The sequence below is a fragment of the Papio anubis genome, chromosome 11 (genome assembly GCF_008728515.1).
Source record: "Papio anubis isolate 15944 chromosome 11, Panubis1.0, whole genome shotgun sequence".
Lineage (NCBI taxonomy): Eukaryota > Metazoa > Chordata > Mammalia > Primates > Cercopithecidae > Papio > Papio anubis.
The window spans coordinates 25,483,733-25,500,725 of record NC_044986.1 but is presented as its reverse complement, the minus strand read 5'-3'; the positions used below and the strand labels follow the sequence as shown (position 1 = coordinate 25,500,725).

General features: G+C 36.3%; 1 long non-coding RNA gene across 1 annotated transcript in view; it reads right to left on the bottom strand.

The window, feature by feature from the left end:
• The window catches only part of LOC108580461, a 39,349-nt gene that overhangs the window by 4,695 nt on the left and 17,661 nt on the right, over positions 1-16,993 (bottom strand). Inside the window, exon 2 of the long non-coding RNA XR_004176894.1 lies at positions 3,941-4,032. This is a non-coding gene — a long non-coding RNA (uncharacterized LOC108580461). The remainder of the gene's footprint in view (positions 1-3,940; positions 4,033-16,993) is intronic.

The following is a 16,993-nucleotide window of genomic DNA, read 5'->3' as shown; positions in this document are numbered from 1 at the left end:
TCTATCGGCATGTTAATGCTATGTAACCAACTACCACAAAACCTGTGCCATACAATAGTCAATATTTATTATTTCTCATGAATCTATGGGATAATTGAGCAATTCTGCTAAAGTAGGCCAGACTTAGCTGGGCTCACTATGGGTCTTCAGTCAGCTACAGGTTGCATAAGTGTTTTTGCTGATCTTGGTTGGGGGGCTCCAGTATATTTTGAAGTTGGTTGGCTCTAGGCTGATGGTATGGGACACCTTTGCGATCTTCTTGTGATCTTTAATTCTCAGGCAGGTTAGCCTAGGCTTGTACTTACGGTAGCAGAATTCCAAGAGAAGGTGGGCTGATACAAGTAAGGCTTTTAAGCTTCTGCATGAATAATACCTACTAACATCCTACTGGCCAAAGCAAGTCACTTGGCTTGGTACCAGAGTGAGCTTTAGAAACAAAACTCGAAATATTTTCAGCTCTTTCTCTGAGCTTTCTTTGCCAGAGTATAACACTTAGTTGGAGACGAACATCAACTGCCCTCTTTAGGTAGGGCAATCATTTTGATCCTGCCTGCCTAACTTGTGAACCTCACCTACCTGACATTTGTGGCTTTAGAGACTATGAATATTATTTAACTCTTAATATCTACACCTTTAACTATCATTGTAATTAACTATAGTAGAGCTTTGAAAATAGCCAAACATACCTTCCTCTCAAACCCACTCATTTTCCAAGGAGTCAAAAATACTAGAGCTATTATTAAAGGTCTGTCCAATTGCTCATGTAGAATCCACATGGGAATTCCATTTCATTTCCCCCCAAAACTGGAAACTTACCAATTGTTGAAGAACAAGACTGAAATATTGCTTAAGATTGGTGATTACAATCTCAGTTCCATTTAAATAACACATCACAATTTTCTACTCTGAATCAATCTAATAAAGGATGGCTGATAATTGTTGGAAGTCAGAATTCTTGGTGCTACACAGGTACTAATTATCTGTCTTGTACATAATACTTTAAGAGAAAGTTCAAGTAGTGAGACAAAGTAATAGAATCTAATAATCTGGATTTATTAATATTTTATAACTCTAGCCTAATGGCCATTTCTCCAAATATTTTAAAAATTATTTATATAGAAGTAAGGAAGGGGGCTGGGCGCGGTGGCTCACGCCTGTAATCCCAGCACTCTGAGGCCGAGGCAGGTGGATAACCTGAGGTCAGGAGTTCAAGAACAGCCTGACCAACGTGGTGAAACCCATCTCTACTAAAAATACAAAAATTAGCTGGATGTGGTGGCACACACCTGTAATCCCAGCCCCTCAAGAGGCTGAGGCAGGAGAATCACTTGAACCCCAGAGACGGAGGTAACAATGAGCCGAGATCGTTCCACTGCACCCCAGCCTGGGTTACAGAGCAAGATTCTGTCTCAAAAAAAAAAAAAAAAAAAAGTGGGGGGCGGGGAGCTGGGCACAGTGGCTCATGCCTGTAATCCCAGCACTTTGGGAGGCCGAGGTGGGCAGATCACAAGGTCAGGAGATCAAGACCATCCTGGCTAACAGGGTGAAAACCCCGTCTCTACTAAAAATACAAATTATTTGGGTGTGGTGGTGGGCGGGCGCCTGTAGTCCCAGCTACTCAGGAGGCTGAGGCAGGAGAATGGCGTGAACCCAGGAGGCGGAGCTTGCAGAGATAGTGTCACTGCACTCCAGCCTGGGCGACAGAGCGCGAGACTCTGTCTCCAAAAAAAAGGAATGAAGTACATTTTTTTTTAATGGTACTTTTTTATTCCTGAATCATCTCTTTGAGATCTTGAGTATTACAATTTTTTTGTGATTTTCAGTTATCATTGGTTTGTCTCGTCTAGGTTGGTGGGGACCAGTTTGCTCCAAGTTTGCTGCGGCTACAGAATCCTGTGACTCCTGGCAAAATGGTGGTCACAGATGAGATTTCTTTCCACATCAGGTTGCCAGATCTCTGCCTACAAAGTGTGGCCAAAGAGTAGTAGGAGTTTGTCTTTTTCCCTTTCTAAATTTGAATTAGCAGGAAAAAATGTGTATGAACTAGTTCTTGTTCACACACAGAGCAACTTTTTTTTTTTTTTTTTTTGGCGGGGTATGAGTACTCTTGTTTTCTGACCCCTTCCCTCCCAGAGACGTCATTTTTTTTTCCATGTGTCATAAAGAGGAGAATCAGACGGTAAAAACATAGGCATAAGGCTTATATATAAGCTTATTATTTGAGCTGGCCTCCCAGCCAGGTAAGTTCACAGATCTCACTAGAGTGATGTCTGCTTAGACAAACTTTGCTGTAGGTCTCTGAGACAAAAAAAAAAAAAAAAAAGGTATGAGGTTCTCCTTTTGTTTTATATCCTGAGAATCTGGCTGTTTGACCAGTGAGAACACTGTCTTCGGTCTCTGCCAATCGGCAGGCAAGTGTGCCGGCTTGCGTCAGACAGCCTGTTGAATAGGCTGGAAGTTGCAGACACAAAGTCACAAGCAGCAGTATCTGTTCAGTCATGATAGTGCTCAAGTGAGTTTGTCTTAATGAGAGGTCCCAATCCATAAGGGCCTTTGTTGTCTCAACCTTCAACTGCTTGACAAACACTGAGAAAGTCCAGTCCCAGTAGCACCTTATTGGTGTCACCAATGACACATAATGGTTCAGGGACTGGAGGCACCCTAATTTTCTGTGAGAGACCAGAGACATCATTTTCACAAATACTGTTCTTACCACCTCTGGCAATGAAGGTTTTTGCTTTCTTAGTTTATCTCTGACAGCAAACTTTTTAGATCATGGGGGCTGCAGTCTCTGTACTCACTTTAGGAACACCATTTTCACCATCATGGTATTCTAAACCTGGAAAGTATTTTCATGAAAAGTCTTATTGCTTTGAGTTGCTTCTAGAATAAGTAAGTTGGTTATATTTGAAAAAATTTTAGAGAGCTCTCATCCTGAACAACTGTCATATTGGTACAAATGGAAAAATCAAATTGAAATGAAGACACAAAGCACTGTAACAGATTGCCTTAGAGACTTCCTTAGCAATATTAAAAAGAATACAGATTTAGAACAAGTTAAAATTCTTTAAACTGACCATAAATTCCCCTTCTCTGTCCTCATACTTCCTTATGTCCAGGTCCTTGACCCTCTAAAAAAGCTCATTTGGATCCTTGGGTCTCTAATTGAAAACCTATCTTCTCCAAATTCAGCTCAATTTCCTCAATAAATTCCTTCAGCTCAAGAGAAACATTTGTAACAATTTGAATTATGACTCTTGGCTTTGGAGTACCCATTTGTTACTCATTCTCTTTCTCCAAAGGAGAGCTGAGATCTTGGCTTGGCCTTCTGCCTGCCAGGGGTACGTATGTTAGGAGCTCCCAAGAATATGGTCAGAAAGAAATGTTGGTTGCACCCCATTTGGACGTAGTATACCAACTGTTGCCAGCTCACAGAGACATTGTCTAAGTCTTTCTTCTGTATGTCTTTGAGTGACTCTAGCTCTTGGAAGAACTATCATTTTACTTTCGCTTTGAAGATGACTAGTGCATCTGTGGTGCAGCCATAAAAGGCTTATTAGTTTTAGAATTGAGTCACCTGTTTAGGTATACTTTTGTTTTAGAACTTTGGTTTATATTCAGAGTGCAACAGAATTGTTTTTAGGCTTTCTCTCCTAAGCTAAAATGGCACTATATGCATAGAAAGAAAAAAAGTTTATTAAAACATTCCAAAGATGAACAGTTCCAAATATAGAATAAATGAATCTTTTGATTTCCATCTTAGTGGGAAATCTTCTCCCTGATGTAAAGGAGCAAGTTGAAGATAATGCAGGATGGATGAGTCAAACCCTTGATACTATTTAGGTTGCAACCCAATTCTTTGAAGAATTAAAAACAAGTGTTTTACAAATTGAGTCTTTACAAAAATAGAAATATGCCTCTAGAAGAAATTCAAACTCACCTTTCCTTCTTACTAATTCCCAAACCTCATCTATGTATCTCAAGAAGCTTGTAGATACTTTAGAAAATCAAGACATTGAAAATGGAACTGTCCTGCAATTAAGAAAAGAAGGAAAAGTTTAAATAGTAATTACCCTAGACATCTGATAATAGGCAAATATGCCTCCAAAACTTCTTGGTAAATGTGCATTCTTCCTCTGTACCCTTGAGATGTAAATTTTCTACCTTTTCTTATCCAAGAACCATTACTTTTGAAATGCAAATTTAAGAAAGATAATTCTCAGATAAAATAAAACAAAGGAAAGAAAATAAACAAGGGAGGGAAGGAGGGAAGGAGGGAAGGAGGGAGGGAGACGACTGTTTGGAAACCAGCAAATGAAAACTCTTAAAAAGTTTTAACCATCTGAGCAGGTAACCTTAACTTTGTTCAATATGCCAGATTCAGTAAGTTTTGAATTACTATATATAGCTGCCATGGGGCAAAAGTTTAGAGTGAAAGTTGAGATATCTGTTCTGTGTTTATGGATGTCTACATATGTATATATGTTATGTAATATATTTTTCTGCCTCCAAATGACCTCTACTTAATTGACTTAAGGAAAAGTAAGTGTTTAAAAAATTATTCTCTCAGAAAAATAGAACTCAAATGTTTCTCAAATTCATGTTAGCTTAGTAAACTTTGGTAAATAAAAATGTCATTGGTTTAAAACAACATGTCTTTAGAGTTGTTAGCATTAAATATAATGCAGACAGACAACTTTTATTTTCATTGGATGTTTAAAATCCTAAGATAATTGGTGCAACCTAAGAACAAATGCACAAGAGAAAGTTCAGTGTCCACTACTTTTTGTATATAAAGCACAGCCAAAAAACAAAAGCCCAATTATTTAATTTTGTATTATTGATTTTGTGATACTTGCCTAAATGCAGGTGCTACAAATATAGCTGACAGGGAAATACCTTGAGATGACTAGTTTTTGTCGAATATATCATTTAAATTTCATAAATAATCTAAGCATAATTGCAGGGAACAAGTGAGTGAAATAAAAGTAGAATAAAAGTTTATAAACTTTTAGACAATAATGTTATAATATGCTTACTTAAAATGCTTTCCCAGTCTCTTTGGTAACTATACCCTTAGATGATGGATATTAATTGAATGTGTATGTCATTTCCAAATAAAGTGAAATACTGCAATATTAATTGCTGAACGTAAGTTTCAGTTTATTTTGGCTTCTTGGAGTTTATATAAAGAAAAAAAATCGTTGAGTCTTTAGTAAATATGCTCTGTTTCATATTAAACTGTTCTGAGGAAGCATGTGTTCCTAGAAATTATAAAATGTGTATTCAGACCATTTAAAATTTCTTGTTCCTAGGTTTTCACAGGAAATTTTGTTACTAAGACTTAAAATTCTAATATGTAAATCAAACTCCTAGTAACAAGGAAAAGTGTATACAAAATGTACAAGGAAAGTAACATGTGAGGATGAGATTTTTTGCTGAGAAAAATATGTCTGTCTAGGTAAGATTTTGGAAGGTTGTTTAAGAATGAATAAGGAAGAATGAATAAAAACTGAATGGATATAGAAAATTTGAAGGAGTGATAAAGGGAAAGAAATCTGAGTGGTCAAACTGATTAAAATGGAATGAATTTATAAGTTTTTAAAAAATAGCAATTAATTTATTATTTCGATATTAAAGTATAGTGATGCAAAACTAGAATTTGTCATCCCTTTTAAAAGCAAGATATTCTTGGAATATTGATAAAATATGGTAAGTAAAATTTCTTTACCTTTTGATTGTTCTTCTTGAGGGTGGGGAAGATTCTGTGTTTTGTCAAAATAACTTTGTGTTTCATGTTTTAATTATATCTTTGATTACTTATGACAATCAAATCTTTTCAATGTTAAAAGAGCTAAGTTTTTTTTCCTACAGCTATGTTAATTTTCTGTATTTGCCTTTGAAATCTTGTGTCATTTGATTTAATTTCATTTTATCTACACAACTACGTTAATTTTCTGTATTTGCCTTTGAAATCTTGTCTTTGATTTTATTTCAAAGTGTTCTGTGATCCTATTTCATCAAATATTTTAAACCTTTTGATATTTTTGAGAAACTCCCAATAATTCAGTTTTAAATTAAGTCTTTTTTGACCTTGAATTAGTTTGAGATTTTCTAAACAGGCTTCTGAGATTTGCCAAGATAATTTTTTTCTTTTCTTATAAAAGAGACATATTAGGCTAATTAGGTTTATTTGATATGTTAAATTATATGGGAGGAATTGTCAAGAAATGATGCTTGACTGATACTATATCTAGAAAACACCATCCTCTCAGCCCTAAAGCTTAAGCTGGTAAGCAACTTCAGCAAAGTCTCAAGATACAAAATCAATGTGCAAAAATCACAAGCATTCATTTATACCAACAATAGACAAACAGAACCAAATCATGCATGAACTCTCATTCACAGTTGCTACAAAGAGAATAAAATACCTAGGAATAAAACTAATGAGGGAAGTAAAGGACCTCTTCAGAGAGAACTACAAACCACTGCTCAAGGAAATCAGAGGACACAAATAGAAAAACATTCTATCCTCACAGATAGAATCAATATTGTGAAAATGGCCATATTGGCCAAAGTAATTTACAGATTCAAGCTACTCCCATTAAACTACCATTGACAATCTTCAAAGAATTAGAAAAAATTATTTTAAAATTCATAAGGAACCAAAAAGGAGCCTGTATAGCTAAGATAATCCTAAGCAAAACGAACAAAGCTGGAGGCATCAGCTACCTGACTTCAAACTATACTACAAGGCTACAGTAACCAAAACAGCATGGTAATGGTATAAAAACAGACACATAGACCAATGGAACAGGATAGAGAACTCAAATAGGACCACACATCTATAAACATCTGATCTTCAACAAACCTGACAAAAACAAGCAATGGAGAAAGGATTCCCTATTTAATACATGAAACTGGGAGAAGTGACTAGCCATATGAAGAAAATTGAATCTAGACCCCTTCTTCCTTACACTGTATACAAAAACTAACTGAAGATAGATTAAAGACTTAGATGTAAAACCCAAACCATAAAAACTCTAGAAGAAAATCTATGAAATACCATTCAGGACATAGGCACAAAGATTTCATGACAGAAACATCAAAATAAATTGCAGCAAAAGAAAAAATTGACAAATGGGATCTAATTAAACTAAAGAGCTTCTGCAGAGCAAAAGAAACTATCATCATAGAGAACAGAAAACCTACAGAATGGGAGAACATTTTTCCAATCTATCCATCTGACAAAGGTCTAATATCCAGAGTCTACAAGTAATTTAAATTTCCAAGAAAAAAAATTAACAACCCCATTAAAAAGTGGGCCAAGAACATGAACAGACATTTCTCAAAATAAGACATTTATGCCACCAACAAACATGAAAAAAGCTCATCATGGATCATTAGAGAAATACAAATCAAAACCACAATGAGATACGATCTCACATCAGTTAGAATGGTGATTATTGATTTTTTTTTTTTTTTTTTTTTTAAGACAGAGTCTTGCTCTGTCACCAGGTTGGAGTGCTGTGGTGCAATCTTGGCTCGCTGCAACCCTCCACCTCCCACATTCAAGCAATTCTCCTGCCTCAGCCTCCTGAGTAGCTTGGACTACAGGTGCACGCTACCATGCTCAGCTAATTTTTGTATTTTTAGTAGAGAGGGGGTTTCACCATGTCGGCCAGGATGGTCTCTATCTGACCTCATGATCTGCCTGCCTCGGCCTCACAAAGTGCTGGTATTACAGGCATGAGCCACCGCCCCTGGCCAGTGATTATTAAAAAGTCAAGAAACAACAGATGCTGGAGAGGCTGTGAGAAATGGGAATGCTTTTTACACTGTTGCTGGGAATGTAAATTAGTTCAACCATTGTGGAACACAGTGTGGCGATTCCTCAAAGACCTAGAACCAGAAATGCCATTTGACCCATCAATCTCATTACTGGGTGTATATATACCCAAAGAAATCCAAATAATTCATTATAAAGATACATGCACATGTGTGCTCATTGTACCACCATTCACAATAGCAAAGACATGGAATCAGTGCCCATCAATGATAGACTAAAGAAAATGTGGTACATATATACCATGGAATACTTTGCAGCCATAAAAAAGAATGAGGTTACGTCCTTTGCAGGAACATGGATTTAGCTGGAAGCCATTATTCTCAGCAAACTAATGCAGAAACAGAAAACCAAACACATGTTCTCATTTATAACTGGGAGCTCAACAATGAGAACCCATGGTCACAGGGAGAACAACCACACACTGGGGCCTGTAGGTGGGAGGGGTTAGGCGGATGGAGAGCATCAGGAAACATAGGTAGTGCATGCTGGGCTTAATAACTAGGTGATGGGTTGACAGGTACAGAAAACCACCATGGCACACATTTACCTATGTAACAAACCTGCACATCCTGCACATGTACCCCAGAATTTAAAATAATAGAAAATTAAAACTGGAAAAATATTTAACCTTCTTTGAGTTATATCGATATACATTAATATGTGTTCCAGAAATTTTATAAAATTCCTAGAAAACTGGTAAGTCCTGGTAAATCAGTCATAATCCCAGTTATTTTTAAATATTATGTTACAGAGATAACCAAATTTTATTGTCAATTACATTTTAATAAACTCTCATCAGATCTTTAACCATGTCTATTTTTAAGTCTTTTTTCATCCAGACATTAAGTATCTAAAATCCAAAAGTGCTTTATCTTCAAGAAAATTCATGGAAAAGACAAGTACAGATTCATGACAAGTACAGATTCCTGATAACTTTAAGATCATACCATTGGACTGGGTTTGACTATCCAGTGCTCTAGTGAAGACATTGACAGGTTCATGAAGCTGTTAATTCTACATCAAGTAAAACAAGAATTACAAGGGTCTCAACGAACTGACGATGAAAATTGTTTAATTACTGTTTTGTTTGAAACATTGCTTGTTCTTTAAATGTTTAATTTTTCCAGATTTAAGAAAATTTTTTTTTAGGTTGTCTATACCATATAGCAATTTGGTAAAGTACAATTTTGTGAACAAAAATGGAAACTTTTACTTTTCCCCCAACTTGATCTCTCCAGAATTTGGACACTCTTCACGAATATTCTTTTTATTCTTCTCCCAATGGCAATACAGGCATTTGCATAAGCTTAATAAAAAAACTTGTTCTTGTAACAAAGAACAATTGGAAACAGTGGTTATACTACCAAGGCTTTGACTGTGATGTCTCACTTTCTGATATGAACAACTTTAAGGAACTAGGGTTGACTTCATAGGGCCATATGGGAAATAAATGGTGTCGTACCTTGAGTACATGATTCACATGGTTGCTTGACAGATGGGAAAGGAATGTCACTTTCTGCCAGGCCCAGGAACCTCAGGATACTTGAGGAACTAGGAAGAGAGGAATTCACCCGTATCTATAGGTATTACAGGCAAAGTTTGATGGTGAGTCCTTGGTTTGACTTTTTAGTTCCAAGAAGCTTTTAAAAGCCCAATCTGAAATTTCTTACTAAAAGTTCTAGCAAAGCAAACTTAAAAGAGCCTAGGAAGAGGCAGAGCAAGGTGACTGAATAGAACCCTACAGTGATCATACCCTGCGGAAACACCAAATTTAACAACTATCCACACAAGAAAGCATCTTCATAGGAACTAAAAAATCAGGCGAACAGTCACAGAACTTGGATTTAACATCATAGCAAAAAAAGAGGCTCTGAAGAGGGTAGGAAAGAGTCTTTACTTGTCAACATCACTCTTTCCCCATCCCCCAGCAGTACAGCATGGCATGGAGAGAGAATCTGTGCATTTGGGAGAGGCAGAGCAAAGTGGTTATGGGATTTTGCATTGGAACTCAATGCTACCCTGTCACAGTAGAAAACATCACAGGGCAGAACTGGGCTGTACCCATGGAGAGAGTATGTAGGCCAGCACTAACCAGAGGGGAATCATCCATCCCAGTGATCAAAACCTGAGTTTCAGCATGCCCCACTAGCATGGACTAAAGTGCTGTAAGGTCTTCAATAGGCTTGAAAGACAGTCCAGACCACAAGGACAGAAATTCCTGGTCAAGTTTTGGTGCTGTGCTGGACTCAGAGCCAGCTGACCTGGGGTACATATGACCCAGTGAAACAACAACTGAGGTAACCAAGGAAGAGTTGTAATACCCCTCCCTCAACCCCAGGTAACAGAGCTCACAGCTCCAGGACGCAGTCCTTCTGCTTGAGGAAAGGAGAGGAAGGAGTAAAGAGGACTTATTCCTGCAACTTGGATACGAGTTCAGCCAGTCAAAGCACCAAGCAGGGTCCTAAAGTTACCATATTCCAGGCCATAGCTCCTGGACAATATTTCTGGCCCCATTTTGGCCAAAAGGGAACCCATTGCCCTGAAGATAAGGATACAGTCCTGCCAGAATTTGCTACCTGCTGAATCATGAGCCCTTAGGCATTAAATGTCAGTAATAGACAAGCAGCAGTTGCCACAGGCCTGGGGCAAGTCCCAGTATTATGCTGGCTTCAGGTGTGACCTAGCACATTCCCAGCTGTGGTGGCCATGAGGAGAGACTCCTGCTTGAGGAAAAGAGTATGAAAGACATTGTCTTGCAACTTGGGTACCAGCTGAGCCCACAGTAAAATAAAGCAACAAGCAGACTCCTAAAGTCCCAAGTTTCAGGCCTTAGCTCTTTGGAGGGCATTTCCTGACCTACCCTGAGCCAGAAGGGCACTCACTGCCCTGAATGAGGTGAACCAGGTCTGGAAAGACCTATCACTTGCTGAATAAAGGGTGTTTGGGCCTTCGAAAACCAAACCAAACAAAAAACCAAAAAAACAAAAAACAAACCCAGCAGTACCCTGGATTGTAGTTGCTATGAGCCTCAAGCAGTGGTAGTCATGAGCAGTGACTTCTGCTTAAGGGAGAGGGAAAAATAAATAGGACTTTGTCTTGCAACCTGGATACCAGCTCTGCCACGTAAAATAAAACACAAAACAGGTTTCTAAAGCCCCTGATCCCGGCCCTAGCTCCTGGATGCCATTTCTAGACCTAGCCTGGGCCAGAAGGGAACTGGCTACACTGAAAAGAAAGACCCAGTGCTGGCAAGATACATTTGTTGACTACAGAGTCTTTGGGTCTTGGAATAACATAAGTGGCAGCCAAGAAATAGGCATGCCAGGCCTTGGGCAAGGACCAGTACTGTGCTGGCTTCAGGTGTTACCCAGCACAGTCCCAGTAGTAGTGGCCACAGGAATGCTTGAGTCACCCTTCCCTCAACTCCAGGCAATTCAGCACAGAGAGGGAGAGGGTCTGTTCAGGTGGAAAATAAGGGAAAAGAACAAGAAAGACTCTGCCTGGAAATCCAGGGAATTCTCCACAATCTTACCCAAGACCACCAAGGCAATAACTCTTTAAGTCTGTAAAACTTACAGCATTATGGGGCCTGTAGTGCCCTCAAATGCACAAATGGGTGCAGTGACCACAGATTTATATCACAATGCTCAATTCCTTTTAATACTTGGAAAGCCTACTCAAGAAGGATGGGTATAAATAAGCCCAGACTGCAAAGGCCACAATAAATACGTGATTTTCAATGCCCAGACATGTGACCATACACAAACATCAAGACCATACAGGAAAAGACGACCTCACAAAATGAACTAAATGAGACACTGATGATCAATTCCAGAGTAACAGAAGTATGTGAATTTTCAGACAGGTAATTAAAAGTAGCTTTATTGAGAATTTCAATAAAATCCAAGATAACACAGAGAAGGAGTTCTGAATCATGAGATAAATTTTACAACGACAGTGAAATAATTTAAAATAATTAAGCAGAGATTCTGGAGCTGAAAAATTCAATTGACAAACTGAAGAATACATCAGTCTCTCAACAGCAGAACTGAATGAGTGAAATAATTGAGCTTGAAGACAAGCTATTTGAAAGTAGAAAGTCAGAATAGTCAAAAGAAAAAAAAATAAAAATTAATAAAGCATGCCTATAAGATCTAGAGAATAGCCTCAAAAAGGCACATCTAAGAGTTATTGGCCTTAAAGAGCAGGTAGAGAAAGAGACTGAAGTAAGAAACTTATTCAAAAAGATAATAATATAGAACTTTCCAAACCTAGAGAAAGATATCAATATTCAAGTACAAAATAATTATAGAACACCATGCAGATTTAAGCCAAATAGACTACCTTGAGACATTTAATAATCAGACTATCAGTGGTTAAGAATAAAGAATCCTAAAAACATCGAGAAAAGAGGGAAAAAAAACCACACACACATAAAGGAGCTCCAATATGTCTGGCAGCAGATTTTTCACTGGATATTTTACAGACCAGGAGAAAGTAGCACGATATATTTAAAATGCTGAAGGAAAATATATTTATCCTTGAATATTATATACAGTGAAAATATCCTTCAAACATGAAAGACAGATTTTCCCAAACAAAAGCTGAGGAATTTTGTCAACATCAGACATATCCTACAAGAAATATTAGAGGTAGTTATTTAATAAGAAAAGGACATTAAAAACCAATAAGATATCATCTGAAGGTACAAAACTCACAGGTAAAAGTACACACACAAATACAGAACATTATAACACTGTAATTGTGGTTTGTAAACTACCCATATCTTGAGTAGGAAAAGAGAAGCCTATCAAAAATAAAAACAAACTTTTTAGACATAGACAGTATAAAATATAAATTTAAAAAAGTATGGGGTGAAGATAAAGTGTAGAGTTGTTTTAGTTTTGTTGTTTGTGTGTTTGTTTTTGCAATCACATTTAAGTTGTCATCAGTTTAAAATAGGTAATATGTTAATTGCAATCCTCATGATGAACTTAGATCAAAAAAACCAACAACAGATACACAAAAAAATGAAGTAAGAAATTAAAACATATCACTAGAGAAAATCACTTTCACAGTAAGGAAAATAGAATAGAAGAACGAGAAGACCACAAAATAGCCAGAAAAGAAATAACAAAATGACAGTAGTTTACTTATCAATAGTAATATTGAATGTAAATGGCATAAACTCTCCAATGCAAAGACAGAGTGATTGAATGGATTAAAAAACAAGACCCAGTGATCTCTTGCCAATAAGAAACACAATTCACCTATAAAGACACACAGACTAAATATAAAGAGATGAAAAAAGATAATCCATACACATGCAAACCAAAAAAGAGCAGAAGTAGTTATATCAGACAAAATAGATTTGAAGACAAAAGCTGTAAAAAGACAAAGATGGTAATTATTTAATGGTAAAAAATAAATTCAGCAAGAGGATATCACTATTGTAAATATATATGCACCCAACACTGGAGCACCCAGATATAAAAAACAAATTTTATTGAAACTAAAGAAATAAATCTGAACACATAAATTGTGGGAGATCTTAATGCTACACTTTCATCACTAGACAGATTATCCAGACAGAAAAACAAAGATCCATCAGACCTCATCTGCACTATAGACCAAATGAACCTAATCGATGTTTACAGACTATTTCATCCAATATCTGCAGAACACACATTCTTCTCCTCAACACATGAATCATTCTCAAAGATAGACCATATGTTAGGCCACAGAACAAGTCTTAAAATATTCAAAAAAAATTGAAATAATATCAAATATATTTTCTGATCACAATGGAATAAGGGTAGAAATCAATAACAAAAGGAAATTTGGAAAGCATATGAACATATAGAAATTAAACCATAATAATCCTGAATGACCAGTGTGTCAATGAGTACCTTAAAAGGAAATTTTAAAAATGTATTGAAGCAAATGAAAATGGAAACAAAAAGCAAAACCTATGAGATACAGCAAAACAGTGCTAAGGAGGGCAGTTTATAGCAATAAAGTGCCTACAACAAAAAGTAAAAAAAACTTCAAATAAACAACCTAATGATGGATCTTAAAGAACTATAAAAGCAAAAACACAACAAACCTCAAATTAGTACAAAAAATAAATGTAAGAGCATAAATAAAATTCAGATGGAAAAATACAAAAGATCAATTAAGTGAAAAAAAATTTTTTTTGAAAAGATAAACAAAACTTACAAACCTTTAGCAGGACTAACAAAAAAGGAAAAGATATCACAGAAACTCAAAGAATTATTAGAGACTATTATGAACAACTATGTCAGTAAACTTGAAATCCTAGAAGAGATAAACTCCTAGACAGATATAGTCTACCAAGATTGAAACCCAAAATGTGAATGGACCAGTAACAAGAGATTGAAACGACAGTAGTCTTCTAGCAAAGACAGTAACTTTACCTGATGAGACTTCATAGCTAAATTCTACAAAACATTTGAAGAACTAATGCCAATCCTACTCAAACTATTCCAAAAATTAGTTTGAGAATATTCCATCCCAGCAGAAGGGAATACTTCCAAACTCATTCTGAGGCCAGTATTCCCCTTATACCAAAACTCAGACAGACACATTAAAAAAATAAACAAAAAGCAAGTATAGGCCAATACTGCTAATAAACATTGATGCAAAAATCCTCAGTAAAATATTAGCACACCACATTCACCAACATATTAAAAGATTATTTATCATGCCCAAGTAGGACTCATCCCAGGGATGTAAGGATGTTTCGACATATGCAAACCAATCAATATGATACATCATTTCAAAAGAATAAAGAATAAAAGCCATATGATCACTCCAATTAATGCTGAAAAGGTATTTGATAAAATTCAGCATCACTTTATGACCAAAAAAAGTCCCAGAAAACCTGGTGATATGGTTAGATTTTGTGTCCCCACCCAAATCTAATTTTGAATTGTAATCCCCATAATCTCCACATGTTAAGGGAGAGAACATGTGGAGATAGTTTAATCATGGGGGTGGTTTCCCCCATACTGTTCTTGTTATAGTGAGTGAGTTCTCATGAGATGTGATGGTCATATAAGGGGCTCTTCCTGTTTTGTCCATCACTTTTCCTTCCTGCCGCCTTTTGAAGAAGGTTCCACTTCACCTTCTGCCATGATTGTAAGTTTCCTGAGGCCTCCCCAGCCATGCTGAATTGTGAGTCAATTGAACCTCTTTGCTTTATAAATTACCCAGTCTCGGGCAGTTCTTTATAGTAGTGTGAAAACGGACTAATACACTAGGTACAGAAGAAACGTATTTCAACATAGTAAAAGCCATCTACAACCAACCCACAGCTAGTATCATATTGAATGGGGAAAAACTGAAAGCCTTTCCTCCAAGATCTGGAAGAAGAGAAGGATACCCATTTTCACCACTGTTATTCAACATAGTATTGGAAGTCACAGCTAGAGCAATCAGACAAGAGAAATAAATAAATGACTTTCAAATTAGGAAGAAAGAAGTAAAGTTATCTTTGCAGATTATATGATCTTATATTTGAAAAAAAACTAAAGATTCAATCAAAAATTATTAGAACTGACAAATTCAGTAAAGTTGCAGGATACAAAACCAACATTCAAAAATCGGTAGCATTTCTACATACCAACAGTGAACAATCTAAAAAAGAAATCAAGACAGTAATCCCCTTTACAATAGCTACAACTAAAATAAAATACCTATAAACTCAACCAAAGGAGTGAAACTTCTCTACAATAAAAGCTATTAAAACATTGATGCAGGAAATTGAAGAAAGCACAAAAAAATGAAGATATTCCATGTTCATGTATTGGAAGAAATCAATATTGTTAAAATGTCCATACTAACCAAAGCAAACTACAGATTCAATGAAATCACTATCAAAATACTAATGTACATTCTTCACAGAAATCTAAAAAACAATCCTAAAATTTATATGGAACCACAAAAGACCCAGAATATCCAAACCATTTGTAGCAAAATAAACTGGAAGAATCACTTTATGTGATTTCAAATTATACTACAGAACTATAGTCACCAAAACAGCATGGTACTGGCATAGAAAACACAGACACATAAGATAACGGAACAGAAAACTCAGAAATAGATCCATGTATCTACAGTGAACTCATTTTCAACAAAAGATAAACAATATACATTAAGGATAGTCTCTTTAATAAATGTTGCTGCAAAAACTAAAAGTTCATATGCAGAAGATTAAAACTATACCCCTATCTTTCATCATATAAAATCTAACCAAAATGGATTAAAGATTTAAATCTAAGACTAGAAAGTATGAAATTACTAGACAAAATCCTTGGGGAAATTCTCCAGGACATTGGTCTGAGCAAACATTTCTTGAGTAGTATCCCAAAAGCACATGCAAAACAAAGCAAAAATGGACAAGTGGGATTAAATCACGTTAAAAAGCTTCTGCACAGTGAAGGAAACAGTCAACAGAGTGAAGAAACAACCCACATAATGGGAGAAAATTTTTGCAAACTATCCATCTGACAAGGGATTAATAATCAGAACATACAAGGAGCTCAAACAACTCAATTGGAAAAATCTAATAATCCAGTTAAACAATGGGCAAAAGATCTAACAGACATTTCTCAAAAGACACACAAATGGCAAATGGGTATATGAAAAGGTGCTAAACATCACTGATCATCAGAGAAACGCAAATCCAAACTACAATGAGTTATCATCTCACCCTAGTTAAATTGGCTTTTATTCAAAAGACAGGCAATAATGAATGCTGGCAAGGATGTGGAGAAAAGAGAACCCTTGTACACTGTTGGTGGGAATGTAAATTAATATAGACACTATGGAGAACAGTATGGAGGTGCCTCAAAATAACTAAAAATAGAACAAGTCCCACTGCTAGGTATATACCTAAAAGAAAGGAAATCAGTATATGGAAGAGATCTCATGTTTACTGCAACACAATTCACAATAGCCAAGATTTGGAAGCAACCCAAAGTGTCCATCAATAGAAGAATGGATAAAGAAAATGTGGTACATATACAAAATGGAGTGCTATTTAGTCATAAAAAGAATGAGATCCCATCATTTGCAACAACGTAGATGTAACTGGCTGACATTATAAGTGAAATAAGCCAG